The sequence below is a fragment of the Lithobates pipiens genome, unplaced genomic scaffold, assembly GCF_037356315.1.
Source record: "Lithobates pipiens isolate NorthernLeopardFrog02 unplaced genomic scaffold, aLitPip1_a1.2 Scaffold_22, whole genome shotgun sequence".
Classification (NCBI taxonomy): Eukaryota; Metazoa; Chordata; class Amphibia; order Anura; family Ranidae; genus Lithobates; species Lithobates pipiens.
In genome coordinates, this window is record NW_027507784.1 from 18,698,713 (window position 1) to 18,718,802 (window position 20,090).

At 44.2% G+C, this 20,090-nt stretch overlaps 1 pseudogene; it reads left to right on the top strand.

Annotated features, from left to right (window-relative positions):
• Nucleotides 1–20,090, top strand: part of LOC143925620 (uncharacterized) — a 42,113-nt pseudogene that overhangs the window by 13,547 nt on the left and 8,476 nt on the right.

A 20,090-nucleotide genomic window follows, 5' to 3' on the forward strand; every position in this document is an offset into this window, starting at 1 on the left:
CGGCTTTTGAATCATAGAATGGCCGCTGTCTGTCTGCTCGACACGCTGATCGAGCGGGCAGACAGCGATGACTCGAGTATAAGCCGAGGGGGGCACTTTCAGCCTCAAAAAAGAGGCTGAAAATCTCGGCTTATACTCGAGTATATACGGTAAATGAATATTCACTATTGTAACACTAAATCTCCTCCCGGCCAATCAAGAAGCGGGTCATGTGACCCATCACTCAATTGGCTGAAAGGATATACGATCTGATTGGCTGGATTGAGGAGGAGGGAGGAGATGCATGGCACACGGAGGAGAGGAGGGAGAAGAAGCAGAGGAACCAAGCGAACAAGCAGTTAGCAGCCCAGAGAGAAGCCACTCCCCCAGCACACTGCCCACGAGATGGGGTAAGTGTGGGGCCCCAACTTACTAACCGTCCGAGGAGAAAGTGACCCGACCAACTGTGGGGGTTGAATGAATGAATGACTTGTATAGCGCTACCTATACGAACTGAATCGCCTCAGGGCGCTTTTTCTTGCCACCTGTGTTCATCTGCAGCTATTTGTGTGGTCCTTTAACCTGTAGAGTCCCGGTTGGTGGCGGGTGGATTGTTTGCCGCCCCTCCCAAAAAAAAAAAAACACCAGCCGCTACTGGAAATTACATTTATTCTACAGTAAAATCAAATGTTAAAAGCCAATTTATTTTTTTAGAACAGCATTTGTCCAACAACAGACCTTTTCCATGTTTAGTACCAAAATTGAGCAAATGATTTTGTTACAATGTTACCAGTGATCCCAAATGTGTTTTATAAAATATTAATAGAAAATATTTGTAACTGAACAATTTGTGCTATAGAGGGGACTTCCTTTACTGTATTAATGGATTACTATCTGACCTTTCGGGAACCTTCACGTGGGTTTATGAAAATTCTGAGTTCTCTATCAGCCAGATACCCCTGTGTTACACGACAATATTCTGCAGTAATCCTGGACTATGCAGGTAAATAGAAAATAGGTGCTTTAGTTATTGTTTTATTGTTGTGTATAAGCAATGTTCCATTCTTGGAGAGATTATTTTGGTGGTATCGGTCTGCCAGTACATGTATGATAACAAAATTGATGGCTCTACCTTTAGTTTGCTTTTCAGTTTGGGCACCCTTGCTCAATATAGAATGTTTTATTTATGTATTAATTTATGTATTTATTTATTGTGAATGCCCAGTACTTAGTATTGCTGAACTCAGCATAGCCATAGTGTATACTGATCTTGTGGTCTGTACACATAATTAATGCCATGGCAAATGAACAAGAGCAGCAAAGTATACAGATCCACATTTTGAAATCTGGGCATGAAAACCCTAATTCCAATATATTCCTCGTTATCCTCAAAGGGTATCAATTTAGATTCTGTGATGGATCTCGGATACCCCTGCTGGACATCTCCGCCAGACCTGTGCCTCCTGTCCTCCAAACGCACCCGCAGCCTGCAGACTCTCCATAACCAGCCCTTAGAGTCCATTCACACAGGGGCAACTCCTGATCCGACTTCAGGTCGCCCCTAGTCGCCTCAGGTCGGACAACATTTAAAAAGCAATGTAAGTGAATGAGAGCCGTCTTAATGCACACTACTGAAGTCGCTCCGACTTCAGAAAAGGTTCCTGTACTACTTCTATCCGACTTGTAGGCGACCGGTACCCATTGATTTCAATGGAGATCGCCTCCAAGTTGGATCTCCGTCTATACGGAGGCGACTCTGACAGAATTATCAGCTCTCAAGAGGGAACTCCACGCCAAATTTCTGAAAAAAATTTGGCGTGGGTTCCCCCTCCGAGAGCATACCAGGCCCTTAGGTCTGGTATGGATTCCAAGGGGAACCCCCTACGCCGAAAAAACGGCGTGGGGGTCCCCCCCAGATCCACACCAGACCCTTATCCGAGCACGCTACCCGGCCGGCCAGGAAAGGGGGTGGGGACGAGCGGGCGCCCCCCCCCCCCTCCTGAGCCGTACCAGGCCGCGTGCCCTCAACATGGGGGGTGCCTTGGGGGAGGGGGGGCGTGCGCCCCCCCACCCCAAAGCACCTTGTCCCCATGTCGATGAGGACAAGGGCCTCTTCCCGACAACCCTGGCCGTTGGTTGTCAGGGTCTGCGGGCGGGGGGCTTATCGGAATCCGCGAGCCCCCTTTAATAAGGGGGCCCCCGGATCCCGGCCCCCCACCCTATGTGAATGAGTATGGGGTAAAATGTACCCCTACCCATTCACCTGTGAAATAAAGTACAAAAAAAAACACAACACAGGGTTAAAATATTTTATTGCACAGCTCCGGGGGTCTTCCGTCTTCGGGGGTCTTCTCGCCGGACTCCTCCGCTATCTTCTTGTAGCTCTTTTGCTAGCGGAGGAGTCCGGCTTTCTTCCTCGCCGCCGGCCTCTTCTTCCGACTTCGGGGGTCTTGTCCCCCTCTTCGGTTCTTCTGCCGGGCCACCGCGCCTTCTTATAGCTCTTTTAGAGGCGGTGGCCCGGTCTTCTGTCGCCGCCGCGGCCGCCGCCTTCCGTTCTTCTTCTTCTTCTTCTCCAGGAGATGTTGACACGACGCTCTCTCCGGCCACAATGCCAGGGACGCGCTCCGCTGCCACTTATTTAGGGACAATGGGGCGGTGTCACATGGGTTGATGTCACATGGGTTGGTCACATGGGTTGATGTCACATGGTGACCCCGCCCCCCCCATCGACGGCGGCCACAGAAGACAGGGCCACCGCCTCTAAAAGAGCTATAAGAAGGCGCGGTGGCCCGGCAGAAGAACCGAAGAGGGGGACAAGACCCCCGAAGTCGGGAGAAGAGGCCGGCGGCGAGGAAGAAAGCCGGACTCCTCCGCTAGCAAAAGAGCTACAAGAAGATAGCGGAGGAGTCCGGCGAGAAGACCCCCGAAGACGGAAGACCCCCGGAGCTGTGCAATAAAATATTTTTTCCCTGTGTTGTGTTTTTTTTTGTACTTTTTTTTCACAGGTGAATGGGTAGGGGTACATTGTACCCCATACTCATTCACATAGGGTGGGGGGGCGGTATCCGGGGGCCCCCTTATTAAAGGGGGCTCCCGGATTCCGATAAGCCCCCCGCCCGCAGACCCTGACAACCAACGGCCAGGGTTGTCGGGAAGAGGCCCTTGTCCTCATCGACATGGGGACAAGGTGCTTTGGGGTGGGGGGGCCTCACGCCCCCCCTCCCCCAAGGCACCCCCCCATGTTGAGGGCACGCGGCCTGGTACGGCTCAGTAGGGGGGGGGGCGCCCGCTCGTCCCCACCCCCTTTTCTGGCCGGCCGGGTAGCGTGCTCGGATAAGGGTCTGGTGTGGATCTGGGGGGGACCCCCACGCCGTTTTTTCAGCGTAGGGGGTTCCCCTTGGAATCCATACCAGACCTAAGGGCCTGGTATGCTCTCGGAGGGGGAACCCACGCCAAATTTTTTTCAGAAATTTGGCGTGGAGTTCCCCCTTGAGCTCATTCTCTGCTTGGCCACGGCAAAAGTCGCCTGGCCTGGGGCGACTTGTAAGTCGTCCCAAGTCAGGTTGAAGTCATCACAAGTCGTGTTGAAGTCGTCCCAAGTCGCGCTGTGATCTTAACTCAAGTCGTGTACAAGTTGCCTCACTCAAGTCGCCTACAAGTCGTGTTGCCCCTGTGTGAACGGACCCTTAACCCCTCAATCACGAGACAAGCCACACAGGTGTTGAGGGTTAAACATGCAGAGCATAAAACTATTTATTAAATACAAAAAATACATCTTTAAACACAGTTAGGGACACTCCTCTTAGCTTTGTCATAGAGGGGGTAGGGGACAAGAAAGAAACAATGGGAACTCAACACTTGTATATTGAAACAGAAACTACAGTTTAAACACATGAAGGGATTATGATAAGCAGACAGCCCCTCCTTACACATCCCCTGCTGCGACCTTTTGTCTACACGCCATGACCCAACACAATTAAACACAGTAACCAGAGGGGGGGGGGGGATGGGGGAGAAGGGATGTAGCATTATATTACATTATTTTGATGCCATTTTGTCCCCAAGTCTCGTAGCCCCACGCTTTGGGAATACCGCCATCTTGTATATGCCTTTAACAGCTAAAAGTACATTGTTTGTGGAATAAAAGTATATATTTAGCCCAGCCGGGCCAATAAGTTTAGGTAGCCAGAAACGACTCCACGAGCTCAGCCACAGATACCTCATTCACCCGGTTCCAATGAACTGGCGACCCCCGACACAAATGTTTGGAGGTGGCATCTTCTCCAGGTGGTGGGAGACAGCAAATAGCCCTCCAAACCTCACATTCTCTGCTGGGCCATAGTCTGTGGGTAGGAGGCGAGCCCACAGCCCCCTCCAAAACACACAGTGACAGTGGGTTCTATCACAGATTCTAATAATGTGCTATTACATCGTCCCTGTGCTGTACCTAGCCTGTGCAGAGAGCAGAGCTGTGGGATTGGCCCAATAAGCTCCACTCACTACAGGTTTTTGCTGGGCCTGGTATGGATTTTGAGGGGAACCCCCCCACCATTTTATTTTTCAATTTTTTTTGGCGCGGGTTCATAATCTATGTGAACAGACGATCTGTCAGTTCACTGCTCAGAGAACTGGAAACTGTGTGTTTACACACACAGCTCCCGGTTCTCCATTTGCCCCGAGTAATCGCAGGAGCCCAGCGGTGGTCGAGACCGCCGGGCACTCGCATCAGCTCGGGGAGCGAGCGGAGCGTGCAGCCGAGCCATGCTGCTGCAGTACAACTGCAGCGGCTGCTCGGCATGTGGTTAAAGAATGAAAGTTCAAAAGAACAAAAATCCAAAATTCTAAAAATCTGAAACTTTGAAAGAATGAAAATCTGAAAATTTGAAAGAACAAAAATATGAAAATAAGAACAAACATCAGAAATTTGAAAAATTTGAAAATCCAAAATAATTAACTAACTAACTAATAATAACTAACTATTAAATTATAGGTATTGGAATTTCCTTTCAAAATTGTCTGTTAGTGAAAGTAACAAATACAAATTTATCCTAAGTTACAAATTATCCAAAATGATGAATGCTAAACAAATGGAACGTAACAAATTAATAATAATACTAATAATAAATAATAATAATAATATTAATAAACACTTTTTTATTAGTATTATTAGTATTATTATTAATTTGTTACGTTCTATTCGTTTAGATGCGGCATTCATTATTTCGGAGAAAATTGGTATTTGTTTTGTTGACTAACAGCCAAATTTGAAAGAAAAGTCCAATACCTATAATTTAATAGTTAGTTATTATTAGTTAGTTAGTTATTTACAATTTTCGGATTTTCGTACTTATTTGGGGATTTTTCGTTCTTTTAAATTTTTTAACTTTCATTCTTATTTTCAGATTTTCTAGTTTCCAGATTTTTATTCGTTCGATTTTCTGATTTTAGTTCTTATTTTCGGACTTTCTGGAATTTCTGATTTTTAAATTTCGGATTATTATCAAAATGACGAATACCGCATCTAAACGAACGGAATGTAATAAATCCAAATGTATCTGAAGTTACAAATTTATTCAAAACAACGGCTTTGGCCAGGTCATGTTGTACATGCGCCATGGTACCTGTGTGCTCCCATTTGCATCATTGTGCATCTGTGTGCGCCTGTTTGTGCCATCGCGCATCTGCGTGTGGCAATGTACCTGGGATTACGCCTGATGCGGCCATTGGCAAAATTGTCAGTTCTTTGACCATTTCCCTGACAATCCTCTACCATCAATTCTCTAAGATACACATCATTGTGCTACCTACAAGACACTCAGTAAGGGTTTACATTTACTGTATGTTTTTAGACCTGTTAGTGCCTAGAAGCTGTACACTGATCTCCCTGTGCAGCTTTAGTATCAGCATTCCCTATACTTTCCTATCACAGCTACAACACATTGTGAATGTGGCTGCTGGGAATCCTCACTTATAATGAAAGGGTTTGCATCTCCTAAAGTTCCCTTATTGGACCTTCTAAGCAAGCTGACCTATGTTCAAAGGCCATGCACAGCATTATGGTTGCTGTGGTGAATTTATGCATTCATTTGCCAGGGCAAAATACTGCAAAGACACAAAATATGCTGTGATCACCGATAGCAGTGAATAAGAACCTCCTTAGCCAGAAGTACATAATAAAGCACAACATACAGATTGTAACAGTGAGTAGCAGGTTAAAAAAACAAAAAACAACAACACTTTATAAAGAGTTCAGTAGTTAAGAATATGAAATGTACAACTTTCCACTCATATGCCCTGTACACATGGTCGGACATTCCGATGACAAAATACGTCAGATTTGTTCCGATGGATTTTGGCCCAAACTTCTCTTGCATACGCATAGTCGCACAAAGTTGTCGGAAAATCTGATTGTTCAGAACGAGGTGACATAAATCACGTACAACGGGACTATAAAGAGAGCAGTAGCCAATAGCTTTCATCTCGTAATTTATTCTGAGCATGCGTGGCACTTTGGCCATCGGAATTGTCTACGCATGATCGATCGGAATTTAAACAATCAGATTTTGTTGTCAGAAAATTTTATATCCAGCTCTCAAACTTTGTGTGTCGGAAATTCCGACTAAAAAAGTCAGATGGAGCCCAGACACGATTGGATTTTCTGACCAAACAATCCGATGGCACATTTTTCTCTGTCGGAAAGTCAAATGGTGTGTACAGGGAATTAATCCTTGTTTGGACCAATCAAATAACAGAATAATATTTGGCAGTCATGGAGAGTTCTAACCTGGCACCGTATAGGAATGGACACTTTATGTGTAGTAAATTTCTGGTCAGAGCTGGTATCAACAAACAACATTGCTAAGCTGAGGACATCAAGACCTTGATGGGTGGTGTTGACCTCTTAAGATTTAGTTTGCCACTATTAGTGTTTAAAGTTGTGTTTTAGGCCTCCTGCACACATTTGTACAGGAGTCATGCATAATGACTTTTCTCGACCCCCTGCTGCTGCATACAGCTGCCCATTGGGATGCATTGGAGATGACCACTGTAGGCAGGTGTGTACTGGGGTACACTATCTGTGTCTAATGCACATGACTGTGCATACAGTACATAGATGCTTTATTTGTCCCCCCCCCCCAGTGCACAACCATGCCTTCTAATGCATCTGAATGGGTGAGACAAAAACGTGTCCCGGAAATGTCATTACACAGGCTCTGCAAGATGTACGTATACGTACCTTGTATAAAAAAAGCTCTGGGTACTTGTCAATTTTAATCTTCTCCTAGCGAGTCTTGTGATCCTGCAGCTCCAGCTCCCCTGTGTCTGTGAGCGGCAGCTGCATGGGAGAGGAGGGAATGCCAATAATAGGTAAGCAATAGGAGCCTATGGGTGACATCAAAGATCCAGAAATTCACAGACATTGTTCGCCGCTTTGCTACACAGGAGAACAAGAGTTGTAGGATCATGTGACTGCACAGCAGCAGATTGAAATTAGTTAAGTACTCAGATCTTTACATATAGGATATGCAGGACAGGTATGAGAAGGGTGCAGGAAAGCTTTTAAGAATAGTTAGTATTAACTATTACTTTATTACCAATTTAAGCCTTAAATTTCTAATTGTCAATTAAATATTTTATACTTTTTCAGAAACGCACGAAATGATCACAAATTATATGAGCCTGTTTAGTTACGGAATAACATTTAGTAGCTTTGACTATGATAATTATTACTATAACCATATAATTAACTGCAACCAGTCTCTTCTATATGGGTTGAAGAGAGCTCTGGAGATTTCCCCTGCGGAGTCCCTCATTTTGATTTATACTGTTGGCTCCATGGTGGATTACAATGACACTCAGCTCCTGTCTGAGGTTTATACATTACTGGAGGAAAAGAAATCACAAGTAAGAACCTTTCATGGAAAGTTATACATCGTCTACGTATCTCTGATCCGTAGGTAAACTTCTTATTTTTTCCTAAAGGTTTATTTTCTGTGGTACCCATGGGGGTATTGTACAATAAAACCTTCCCAGCGAGGTGTGTTTAATGAAATTTCAGTTCGTAGTTATGGAAAATTTATTGATATGGGAAATCCTAATAATTATAAGGTAAGATTCATAAAAGGAAGCATATAGATTATAGAAATAGTGAAGGTAAAAACATTTTTTATGGTAAATCCTTTCACAATTTCAGTTATACCGTTTATGTTTGCAGATTGCTTTAGAGGTTCTAATGCAAGAAATCTAAGTTTGGGACAAAAATTATGTAAACACACTAAACATTATACATTTTCTGAAAGCAGACACCCTATCAGATAAAACAGTGGTAATTCCAATTTTTATAAGGTAAATAATGGAGTAAGTGAAAATGGCACAGCTTAGTGTAAATGTAATTAAATCCAAACGACCAAAGAAAATCACAAACAAACCATATCACATCATTAAAAATAACACCCCCTTGATGCAAAAGTGCTAAAGTGCAGGTAAAAATTGCATATGAAATCTATACCATAAAACAAAGTGCTAATGTGCAATAACCAATAAAACCAAATATTGCAGTGATAATTATAACATATAAATACAATCCATAAATAAAATAAAATAAAAAGTCCATAAACTCATATAAAAAAACTTTGCCATAATGGTGGCGTAAGTGCTGCCGTGAAGTGCATGCAAACAGGCCAATTTTTATGTCACATGGTATTTACGTACATTTTAGGGCACGCAAACGCAATATATTACCCAATTGTTTTGTAAAATATAGAAGACAAGGTTGCTCTGAATAATGTAATACCCAACATGTCAAGCTTTGAATTTTCCCACTCCTTCAAAACAAACAAATTTGACACCCTATATTTTTCATAGGTGGCGCCTTAAAAGCCCCCTACAGGTAATCACTGTGAATATTGGCCCTAAAGTATTTGCTCTCACTCTGGTATGCTCAGTGATATGTAACATGTATAGTGCAAACAGCATTTTTTCAATATTCTTTATTAGAAGTTTTTCACATACATTGTTAATACATGTAGCAGTTCAGCAGATGTTCCAATTGGAGCATAGCGTTAAATGCAATTTGTGTAACATATTCAGAACAAGTAGTAAATTAGACAAGTTCCAAATAGGTAGTAGGGATATGATTACACCTGGAGGTATGAATGGAAAGAAGGGTTGAAGAGTCCTCCTATAACCCTTCTAGAGCTATTTTCATTCATACCTCCAGGTGTAATCATATCCCTACTACCTAGTTGGAACTTGTCCTCCTATAACCCTTCTGGAGCTATTCTGGGTACCAGCATATCAATCAAAACACTGTAAAATTCAACATGAAACATTATACTTTAACAGTGCATGTAGAATGTGATGACCAGAAGGACCATTTGAAGAGAAACTTGTCCATGGTCAAATTCTTTCTGACTAATATTTTCTCCATCTCACATTGGAGATTGAGGTCTGCAAGAGGGAACTTCAGGGAAGGGGAGGGGGGGGGGGTTGTTTTTTTTTCCCACTGTCTGGTGATATTTAGCTTTGCTGCATGTAACCGGTGTATTATCACTACTCTAGATTTGGGCAGAAATTTTTCTATACCCAAGTGGAGTAGGGCTAATTCCCGAGAGAGCTGTGCAGGTATTTGTGATACAGATGAGATTAGGGAAAAGATTTGTCTCCAAAAGGAGCTGAGGGATCTGCAGAACCAGAGGAGGTGTGTTATAGCACTAGGGATGAGCTGGAACCCCCCCGGTTTGGTTCGCACCGCAACCTGCGAATGGACCGAAAATTTACGCAAACTTTAGAACCCCATTAAAGTCTATGGGACTCGAATGTTCGAAATCAAAAGTGCTAATTTTAAAGGTTAATATGCAAGTTATTGTCCTAATAAGGGTTTGGGGACCCGGGTCCTGGCCCCATGTATCAATGTAAAAAAAAGTTTTAAAAATGGCAGTTTTTTCGGGAGCGGTGATTCTAATGATGCTTAAAGTGAAAAAAAGTGAAATATTCCTTTAAATATTGCACCTGGGGTGTGTCTATAGTATGTCTTTAAAGCGGCGTGTGTTTCCTGGGCTTAGAACAGTCCCTGCACAAAATGACTTTTTTAAAGGATTGAAAGTCATTTAAAACTGCTTGGGACTTTAAGGTAATGTCTGGTCCCGGCAATATGGATGAAAATCAGTGAGACAAACGGCATGGGTACCCCCCCCAGTCCATTACCAGGCCCTTAGGTTCTTGTATGGATATTAAGGGGAACCCCGCACCCAAATTAATAAAAGGAAAGGTGTGGGGCCCCCAGGCCCTATATACTCTGAACAGCAGTATACAGGCGGTACAAAAAAGACAGGGACTGTTTGTAATTTTGAACTGGTACATTTTTAAAGTGTGGCTCCAGCCAAAAAATCTATTTTTAAGCTTTTTGGAAAACATAGGGAAGAGTTATCACTCCTGTAACATTTGTTTTGCTGTCTGTGCACCTCTTCAGAAGATTTCACCTCACTTTCTGTCCCAAAGACAAATGTTTTTTGAAAATGTGGGATTTTTAGTTAAACAAGGATTGGTGATAAAGCATCAGTGGAGAGGAGACACATTTTTCCCATATCAACTCTTACAGGAGAGAATTTCCCTTCCTAGGGGTAGATTTCATCTCACTTCCTGTTGTCTCCTTCTGTTTGCAAGTAGGAGTCGTTTGCAAGTTGGATGTTTGAAAGTAGGGGCCTGCCCTAAATGCTCTGCAGAAATTTGGGCCTAAGCTGTTGATGTTGCCACAACACTGTAAGCCTTCACAGTTACTCTTGGTGGGCGCTGGAATGCCTTACTGTGAACTATTATACCAAGAATTGTAATTACATACCATTGTTGAACAGTGGTAGAAAAATCGGGCCTTTGGTGGTGGTGGTGTTGGTGCTGGTGCCATAACATTGTAAGCCCTCACAGTTACTCTTGGGGGGCACAGGAATGGGCCCTGCTTTGAAATATTAGATCAAGAATTATAATTACATGTCCCTGTTGAACAGGGGCAGAAAAATTGGGCCTTAGGCACTGGTGCCACAACACTGCAACCCCCTCACAGATACTCTAGTTGGAGCGCAGGAATGAGCCCTGCTGCAAAGTATTGCATCAAAAATTGTAATTACATGCCCCTGTTAAACAGGGGCAGAAAAATTGGGCCTTTGGTACCGGTACTGGTCCCACAACACAGCAAACCCTCACAGATACTCTAGTTGGAGTGAGGGAATGAGCCCTGCTGCAATGTATTGCATCAAAAATTTTAATTACATGACCCTGTTAAACAGGGGCAGAAAAATAGGGCCTTAGGTATTGGTGCTGGTCCCACAACACTGCAACCCCTCACAGATACTCTAGTTGGAGTGCAGGAATTAGCCCTGCTGCAACCCCTCACAGATACTGTAATTGAGCGTAGCAACAAACCCTCCTGCAAAATATTGCATCAAAAATTGTAATTACACTCCCCTGTTAAACAGGGGCTTAAAAATTGGGGGCTTAGGCACTGGTGCTGGTGACACAACACTGCAACCCCTCCCAGATACTCTAGTTGGAGCGCAGGAATGAGCCCTGCTGCAAAGTATTGCATCAAAAATTGTAATTACACGCCCCTGTTAAACAGGGGCTGAAAAATTGGGCCTTAGGCACTGGTGCTGGTGCAACAGCACTGCAACCCCTCACAGATATTGTAGTTGAGCGCAGCAACAAATCCTCCTGCAAAATATTGTATAAAAAATTGTAATTGCACGCCCCTATTAAACAGGGGCTGAAAAATTGGGCCTTAGCCACTGGTGCTGGTGCAACAGCACTGCAACCCCTCACAGATATTGTAGTTGAGCACAGCAACAAATCCTCCTGCAAAATATTGCATAAAAAATTGTAATTGTACGCCCCTATTAAACAGGGGCTGAAAAATTGGGCCTTAGCCACTGGTGGCGGCACGCAGAACCAAAAATGTTGTTACAAACTATCAGCATGATCATTGAGGAGGAAGAGGATAGTCAATCAGCATAACAGGATAGTCAATCAGCATCAGCATAGTCTTGAAGGGATCTGACATTTCAAAAAAAAATATTCTGTTACATCAGCATCAGGTGCTTGGTAGCTGGTGGTGATCCAAGACTGACTCATTTTTATGAAGGTCAGTCGATCAACTGAGTCGGTGGACAGGCGCACTTTGTGATCGGTTACTAAGCCTCCAGCATCACTGAATGTGCTTTCTGAAAGAACGCTGGATGCAGGACAGGCCAGTATCTCAATTGCATACTGTGAAAGCTCTGGCCAGTGATCCATCCTCAAGACCCAGTAACCCAGAGGATTTTCGTTGGGAAAGGTGTCCAAGTCTGACCTTGCCCCTAGGTATTCATGCACCATGTAAATCAGATGCTGGCGATGGTTGCTGGAACCGATCATACCTTGGGGCTGTGGACTAAAAAATTATCTGAATGGTCAGGCAGCCACCTTCTCCACCACTCCTTCTGTGACTGACCGAAGCCTCAGCAACACGTTGTCCAGGACCAGGAATTTGTAACCTCCCAGTCTCTGGGAATGCGTTGCACAGCCCTTTCTGCAAGGCCTCCCAAAAATGTTTTATCCTCTGCTCCCTCTGCAATGGAAAGACAAGGTCCGCAATCTTACTCTTGTAACGTGGATCAAGGAGGGTTGCCAGCCAGTGATGATCCCTCTCCTTGATCCGATGACTACAAGGATCCTTCCACAGGCTTTGCAGGATCAGGGAGGCCATGCAGCGTAGGTTAGCTGAGGCATTCGGTCCGGAGTCCTCTGGGTCATCAAGGACGACATGATCCACAACCACCTCCTCCCAGCCATGTACAAGTCCATGGGTTTCTTGGGACTGTAAATGATCCATTAAAGACTGCTGCTGATGCTGAGTGCTAGGCTCCACCTCCATGCTGACACAATCATCCTTCTCCTCCTTGTCCTCTTCCTGTGTGATCGGCAGGCCATCAGGAACACTCTCAGGATAAAGGGGGCCTTGAGAGGAAAAGAAGTGCTCCTCTTCCTGCCTCTGTTCTGCCTCAAGTACCCTGTCCATTATTCCATGCAGCGTGTGCTCCAACAGGTGGACAAGAGGAACAGCGTCACTGATGTATGTACTGTCACTGCTCACCATCCTCTTGGCCTCCTCAAATGGTTACAGGACAGTGCATGCATCCCTGATCATGGTCCACTAGCATGGGGAAAAATAACAAGCTCCCCTGACCCTATCCAGGTGCCATAGTCGCACAGCTACTCATTGATGGCCATCTGCCTCTGTTGGTCATGCCGCTGCAGCATGGCCAACGTTGAGTTCCACCTGGTGGGCATGTCACAGATTTGGTTCTTGGGCAGGTTAAATTCCTTTTGGAGGTCAGCCAGCCAAGCACTGGCATTATATGACTGGCGAAAATGTACAAGACTTTCCTGGCCTGCCTCAGTCCGGGTACCTGCCCAAGAACCGCTGCACCACCAAGTTAAGGACATGAGCCAAACAGGGCACATGGGTCAGTTGTCCCTGTTGGAGGGCGGAGAGGAGGTTGGTGCCAGTGTCGCAAACCACCATTCCTGGCTTAAGCTGGCGTGGCGTCAACCACCTCTCAACCTGAAGGGGGCAGAATCTACCAACTGAAAAGGCTGCAGTTGAAGTGCTAGCAATTTAGCCAAGCTAGCATTGAACCGCTGGGCATGTGGATGGCTGGGAATGAACTTCTTCCCACGGTGCAGCAGCTGGGGCAGGAAAATTTGCCTGGTACAATCTGACGTCGGTGTACCGATAGCAGATTGCCTGCAGGTACTTGGCTGTGACACACTTAATTCTACACCTTCATTCCTCTCGGTGCAGGTTTCAGAGAGGACTGAATGTATAATGGGATTGGAGATCCCAGTTGATGAGGAGCAAGGAGAGGTCTGTTATGTTCTTTGGTGTGGGTCTTTTAGGTATGCTTGCCAATGAACTGCATGGTAGGTCGACATATGTATGGTCAAGCATGTGGTGCCCAAACGGCTGATGTTTTGGCCACACAAGATACGCTTGAGACATAGGTTGCAAATAGCATCTGATGCACTCATCTCAAAAAAGGCCCACACCAAAGAACTTTAGGAATAATGTGCAGAGACAGCAGCGCCCTGCACATGCGGAGCTCTGCAGTGTGATGCAGTCAGTGTGCTGCCCTTAAGCTGGCCCTTGGAGGGCATCCTGCCTCGTTGGAGATGTGCCTCCTCCTCTCTCCTATCAGGCACCCACATGGAGTCAGTGACCTCATCATCCTCTCCCTCCTCATCACTGGAGAAAACCTGGCATTATACTGCAGCTGGGGGAACATGATTGCCAGGTTGCTGTCCTTCTTGGGCATTCCCTCTCTCTGGGCTCACGTTACTGCCTTCCTCTAGCTGGGTACCATCATCAGAGCCTTCAAAACCCTGGGCATCCTCCTGGAGCATGTACCCAACACTGTGGTCAAACAGTTCAGGGGACTCCTCAGGAGGACATGGTAGGGCTAGGGAAGGAGTGACTGATGCCATTGAGAAGAGGGAAGAGGCCATGTTGGCAGCTGCTTTGCCAGACAAAGTACCCTGAGCCTAGATGAGAGAGGATGAGGACGATGAGGATGGCTTGGTCATCCACTCTACCAAGTCTTCAGCATGTTGCGGCTCAACATGGCCAGCTGCCGAAAAAAAGGACAAGTGTGTCCCACTGCCACGTGCTGATGAGGATGCACCGTGTCCACGACTAGCACTGTTGCCTCTAGACACAGAGCCTACTTACCCTCTTTTATTGGCTTGTGACTGTCTGCCTCTCCTTGTTGGCCTTCCAGACACACTAATGGCCTGCAGGGGGATGTAGCTGCACAAAGCTGGGAAGCATAAATATACTGATTATACTGCAGCTAGCAGAATCAACTGCCTGCCTGTAGTATTATTAGTATGAGAACATTGACAATTGTATTCAGCTAAAGCTTTAGGTGCACACTGTGCAAAGGACACTAAAACAAAATACTGCAGCTTCCTGCCTTGCAAAAGTTTTAGCGTTTACAAAATAGGGGATAGTTTTATAGCATTTTTATTAATTTTTTTTTTTTACTAGTAATGGCGGCAATCAGAGATTTTTATTGTGACTGTGACATTATGGCGGACACATCAGACATTTTTGACACATTTTTGGGACCATTGTCATTTATACAGCAATACAAATGCACTGATTCCTGTGTAAATGACACTGGCAGTGAAGGGGTTAACCACTAGGGGGCAGGGTAAGGGTTAAGTGAGTCCTGGGGCATGTTTCTAACTGTGGTGGGGGTTTGGCTACATGTGAAACGTCACTGATCGTTGCTCCCAATCACAGAGAGCAGAGATCAGTGACACTAATGTAAACAAGCATCTCCCCGTTCTGCCTCCCGTGAGATGATTGCGGGTATCCCCACGGCGATCAAGTCTGCAGGACCTGCAATCCGACTCACGGAGACCGCCGGTTGTGTGCATGCGATGGCCCAGCGGCAAATTTAAAGGGACGTACCTGCACGCCCATTGGCCTGTCTGTGCCATTCTGCCAACGTAGATCAGCATGCGCCGGTCAGGAATCGGTTAAGAGTGTGACTATGGGCAAATTAGAAATTATATTCTACAAATAAGGGCAATACTACTTGCCTAACATTTTTAACAAATTGTCCTCTGAAGGGCATTTTTTGCTATTCAGCACTGTGCTACTTTAACTGGAAATTGAGCAGCCATACAACACTGTACCCAAATTACATTTATATAATTTTCCTTCTTCACCATTGATTCCCCCAGTTGAACTCCCGCTAATATGTATAATGCATATTCTTAACCCCAAGTGCATAATTTTACATTTTTCAACATTAAACCTCATTTGTCACATAGTCGCCCAATTGAACAGAGCATTGAGGTCAGCTTGTAAGTTGGAGACATCCCGTAAGGACGTTATTCCACTGCATATGTTGGTGTCATCTGCAAAGACTGAAATGGTACTTTTAATCCCAGACCCAATATAATTTATAAATATACTAAAAAGCAAGGGTCCAAGCACTGAACCTTGGTCTGTGTGAAAGATATAGCATTCAAAAACAATGGTATATACACTACATATACCCTCCAAATTACCCCTTTTTGGAAAGTAGACAGTCCAAGGTATTTAGTAAGAGGCATGGCAAGTTTTTAGAAGTTGTAATTTTTTGTCCCAATGTTTTGGAAAATTAGAAAATTAAATATTGTTTTTCCTCACAATTTTTGTTTTACATATTGTCACCAGTGCCAAACAGGGTCATCATATGACTGGTGTGAAGGTGATCAGAAATCCTGACTGATGACACTATGTAAAAAAATAAAAAAATAAAAAAATAAAGTGATTATCACTGTAACAGCAACAGTTTGAACTGTCATACATGGATTACATTCATAACAGCTGTGCTTATTGTTGACATGTTGTGATTGGCTACAGCTAATCACATGGTATGACATGCTGTGATTGACCCAGGTATCATGTGATAGCTGTAGGACAATCACAGTATCACTCTACAGGAGTCACAGCTGTTATAAATTAAATTCATTCATAACAGCTTTGTTGACATTGTGATCATATCATATAGTGATACTATCCTAGTGCTACATTGTGGGATTTAGAGATTTTTCATATTATACAACATCCAGACTGCTCCTTGATGGTTCCCAGGTCAGCATATGTAGCACTGATGTCTGGGCTAACCAATAAACATTTCAGTGATGGCCACTGGACTAATTTGTGTAGTATAAAGTCCAAATTATCCACTCCCATCAGTCTATGTGGCCCTTGATGTACTAAGACTGCCACATCTGGTTGTATATAGTATAGCGCACTGCCCTGGTTAGGCTAAATTCTTTTTTTTTTCACTTTGCGGTACTCAGTGAGGCCGCAATCTATTTTCTAGGTCTGGTTAGGTTTCCCTAAGCTTGGTATTTGATTGCTCCTGTCTGCCTCTGAAGGAGTTTTCAGAAATAGAGTAGGAGGGTCAGCCACTGATCTTAGCCAATCCCCGAAGAGCTGCTGTTAGGTCCCAGCATGTGCTTAGCTAAGAGCTTAAAGCGGAGGTCCACCCTAAAGTGGACCTTCCGCTCATCGGAGCCCTCCCCCCCTCCGGTGCCACAATCGGCACCTTTCAGGGGGGAGGGGGGTGCAGTTACCTGGATAATCCAGGTAACTGCACCCACTTCCGGGACAGCTCTCTGCGGAAAGGGGCGTAACTTACGCCCCTTTCCGCAAGTGCCCGCCCCTTCCCGCAAGTGCCCCGCTGCCTGCTGGGAAACACACAGCTCCCAGAGGCAGCGGGGAGCGTCCTTATTGCGCAGCGCAATTCGCGCATGCGCAGTAGGGAACCGGGAAATGAAGCCGAAAGGCTCCATTTCCTGATTCCCATACCCAAGATGGCGGCGGCAGGATCCGACAGACAACCTAGCGATCTGCTTCGGGTGCCGACATCGCGGGCTCGCTGGACAGGTAAGTGTCACTATTTTAAAAGTCAGCAGCTGCAGTATTTGTAGCTGCTGGCTTTTAAAAAAAAAAAAAAGGCGGAGTCCCAGGGGACTCCCGCTTTAAAGGAATCTGGGCTGAAAGATATTAGCAGCAGGGTAATACCTGTGGAGAGGGACCTCTCTTCTCACTGAAAAGTGTTGAATGAAGCTGGGTGGAGCTGGGTGGATGATGGCTGTCCTTGGACCTTGTGAGATGTGCTTTGGGGATTGATGCCAAAAGTTGCTGTAAGTGTTGGGACTGCTCATCATGAGTCTCTGCTTGGCTGGCTGTCCCCAAACCTCCAAGGCTGCTGCTATGGGATTTGTGCCTGAGAATTTGTTCTCCCACACCTGCATTGCAATTCTGAGTACCCTGCACCCTCATCCCTCACCCCTGTTAACTACTGAAAAACTGTTGTGTTTGATTAAAATAATATATCTTCTTTCTTCCTTATTTTTGGCAGCTGTGGCACTTTTTAGAATTACTGTTGTTTAAACCGGTAAATTCAACTCTGCGCATTCTGAACATCAACGTAAATGTCACAGGCATATATACTGAAGCATTTCATGTTCCAACTTCCTTAACATATTTACTGATCACAAGGGATGAAAGAGTCACTCTGAATATCACTGATCCGAATGGTAAGTTCATGTTTGTAGAATTACAGTAAGAATTTCTGAATTTTTATACTGCAATATTTCCATCCATCAGAGGAGGATCTGGGCTGCTCTGTGCAAAATGATTACACAGAGCAGGTAAGCATAACATGTTCGTTATTTAAAAAAAAAAAAAAAATAGACTTTAGTATCACTTTAATGACCCCTGGCACAATACTTCTAATAAAATTAAAAAAGGGGGTGATTTCACACAATAAAAATCACAAAGTATAAGTGAAACAAGCAAAAAGGTCCCTAGTGACTAGTGAGTAGTATCAGACTAATAACATAAATGAAGTGTCACAGTGCAAATAGCAATGCATAAAGTGACGTAGTGCTAGTAAAGGTCTAACCATAAAGTGACCCAAGCATAAAGTGACAAAAAGTGAATGAATAAAATTTAACAATAAAGTAACTAGAAAGTAGAAGAACAAAAGCTATTGTCCTCCATGGCAACAGATAATGAAAAATGCATAAAAGTCAGGTATTGAAAAAGTCCAAAAATAAGGATATGATGGATTAAAAGTCTATGAAGAATAATAGCATCCTCCAAATCACATAAATATGTATCAAAAAATATTCCCGATAAATTGCTGAATATAGTGATAGTGATTTATTGATGGTATTATTCCATACGTGCTCTTCCTCAATTACGGTCTCTCAGAACTCTCACCTTATAGCTATGTATTGTCTCGCATTAAAACAAGGTAGATGTTCTCCCAATACTCCAATAAAGGATCCTGTTAGACGGTGATAAGTTGCAGACAGTGTCCAGGGTGCTTCTCTCTTCTCCGGTATGGCCATGTTATAAATAAAGTAGGAAGAGAAAAAGAGGCAGTGAAAGAGAGAAAGTGTTTATTATGTGCCTAAAAGTGGACTCTTACATTGTAATATAAATAACGAGGAAAATAGAAACGCTGTATCTACAGTATATGGCATTCTCAGCGCTCTCTCAAGTTTCCTCCTGGTACCTGTCTGACTCTGGCCACACCCTACGCGTTGCGATGCGTCACGTGTCTTCATCTGGTGATACTTCTAATGTATATTATTATTATTATTATTATTATACAGGTTTTATATAGCGCCAACAGTTTGCTCAGCGCTTTACAACATGAGGGAAGACATTACAGTTACATTACAATTTGGTACAAGAGGAATCAGAGGGCCCTGCTCGTTAGAGCTTACAATCTAAAAAGGAAGGGGCGATTGATACAAAAGGTAATAGCTGTGGGGGGATGAGCTGATGGAGGAAGTAAAACAGTGTTAGTTAGAAGCAGGATAGGCTTCTTTGAATAGGGGACAGTCGGACAGATTGGGGTAGGGAGTTCCAAAGGATGGGAGAAGCTCTGGAGAAATCTTGGAGGTGAGCATGGGAGGAGGTGACAAGGGAGCTAGAGAGCAGGAGGTCTTGTGATATACTTACAGTTTATGAGTTTATAGTTTAGTTTATAGTTTACAATAATGTCTTGTGATCTTGCAAAGATATTTTTAAAATCACAATATCTATTAGTACCATATATTGATTATGAGATCATATAACAGCTGACATCACAATACTGATGAAGGCAACACAATTTGATCCTCTTGATGGTAATATCTTAAAGGCGACTGTACAATGAATGTGCTATTTAAAGGATTGCGTCAAGATTAAATGATGAACATGAGTTAAATATATCACACACATTATAACCCCATTGTAGGTTTTGTTGGGTGTGCTTTAAAGGGTCCTGGTTTTCAGACTTGGAAATCCATCAGCAAAGGCCCAGGACACTGGGAATGAGGAGTAGGGACAGGGGGAAGAGACTGGAGAATGGAAAACATGGCAGACAAGAAACAGCTCTAGAGTACTTGACCTATGCCACAGGTGCCCAGGGTTGCCCAGGTCCATTAGGACCCTATGAAAGCATCTGTCCTTTCTCCGTATCTTAAAATAGTGCCATTTTTATTTTATTTTTTCAAAA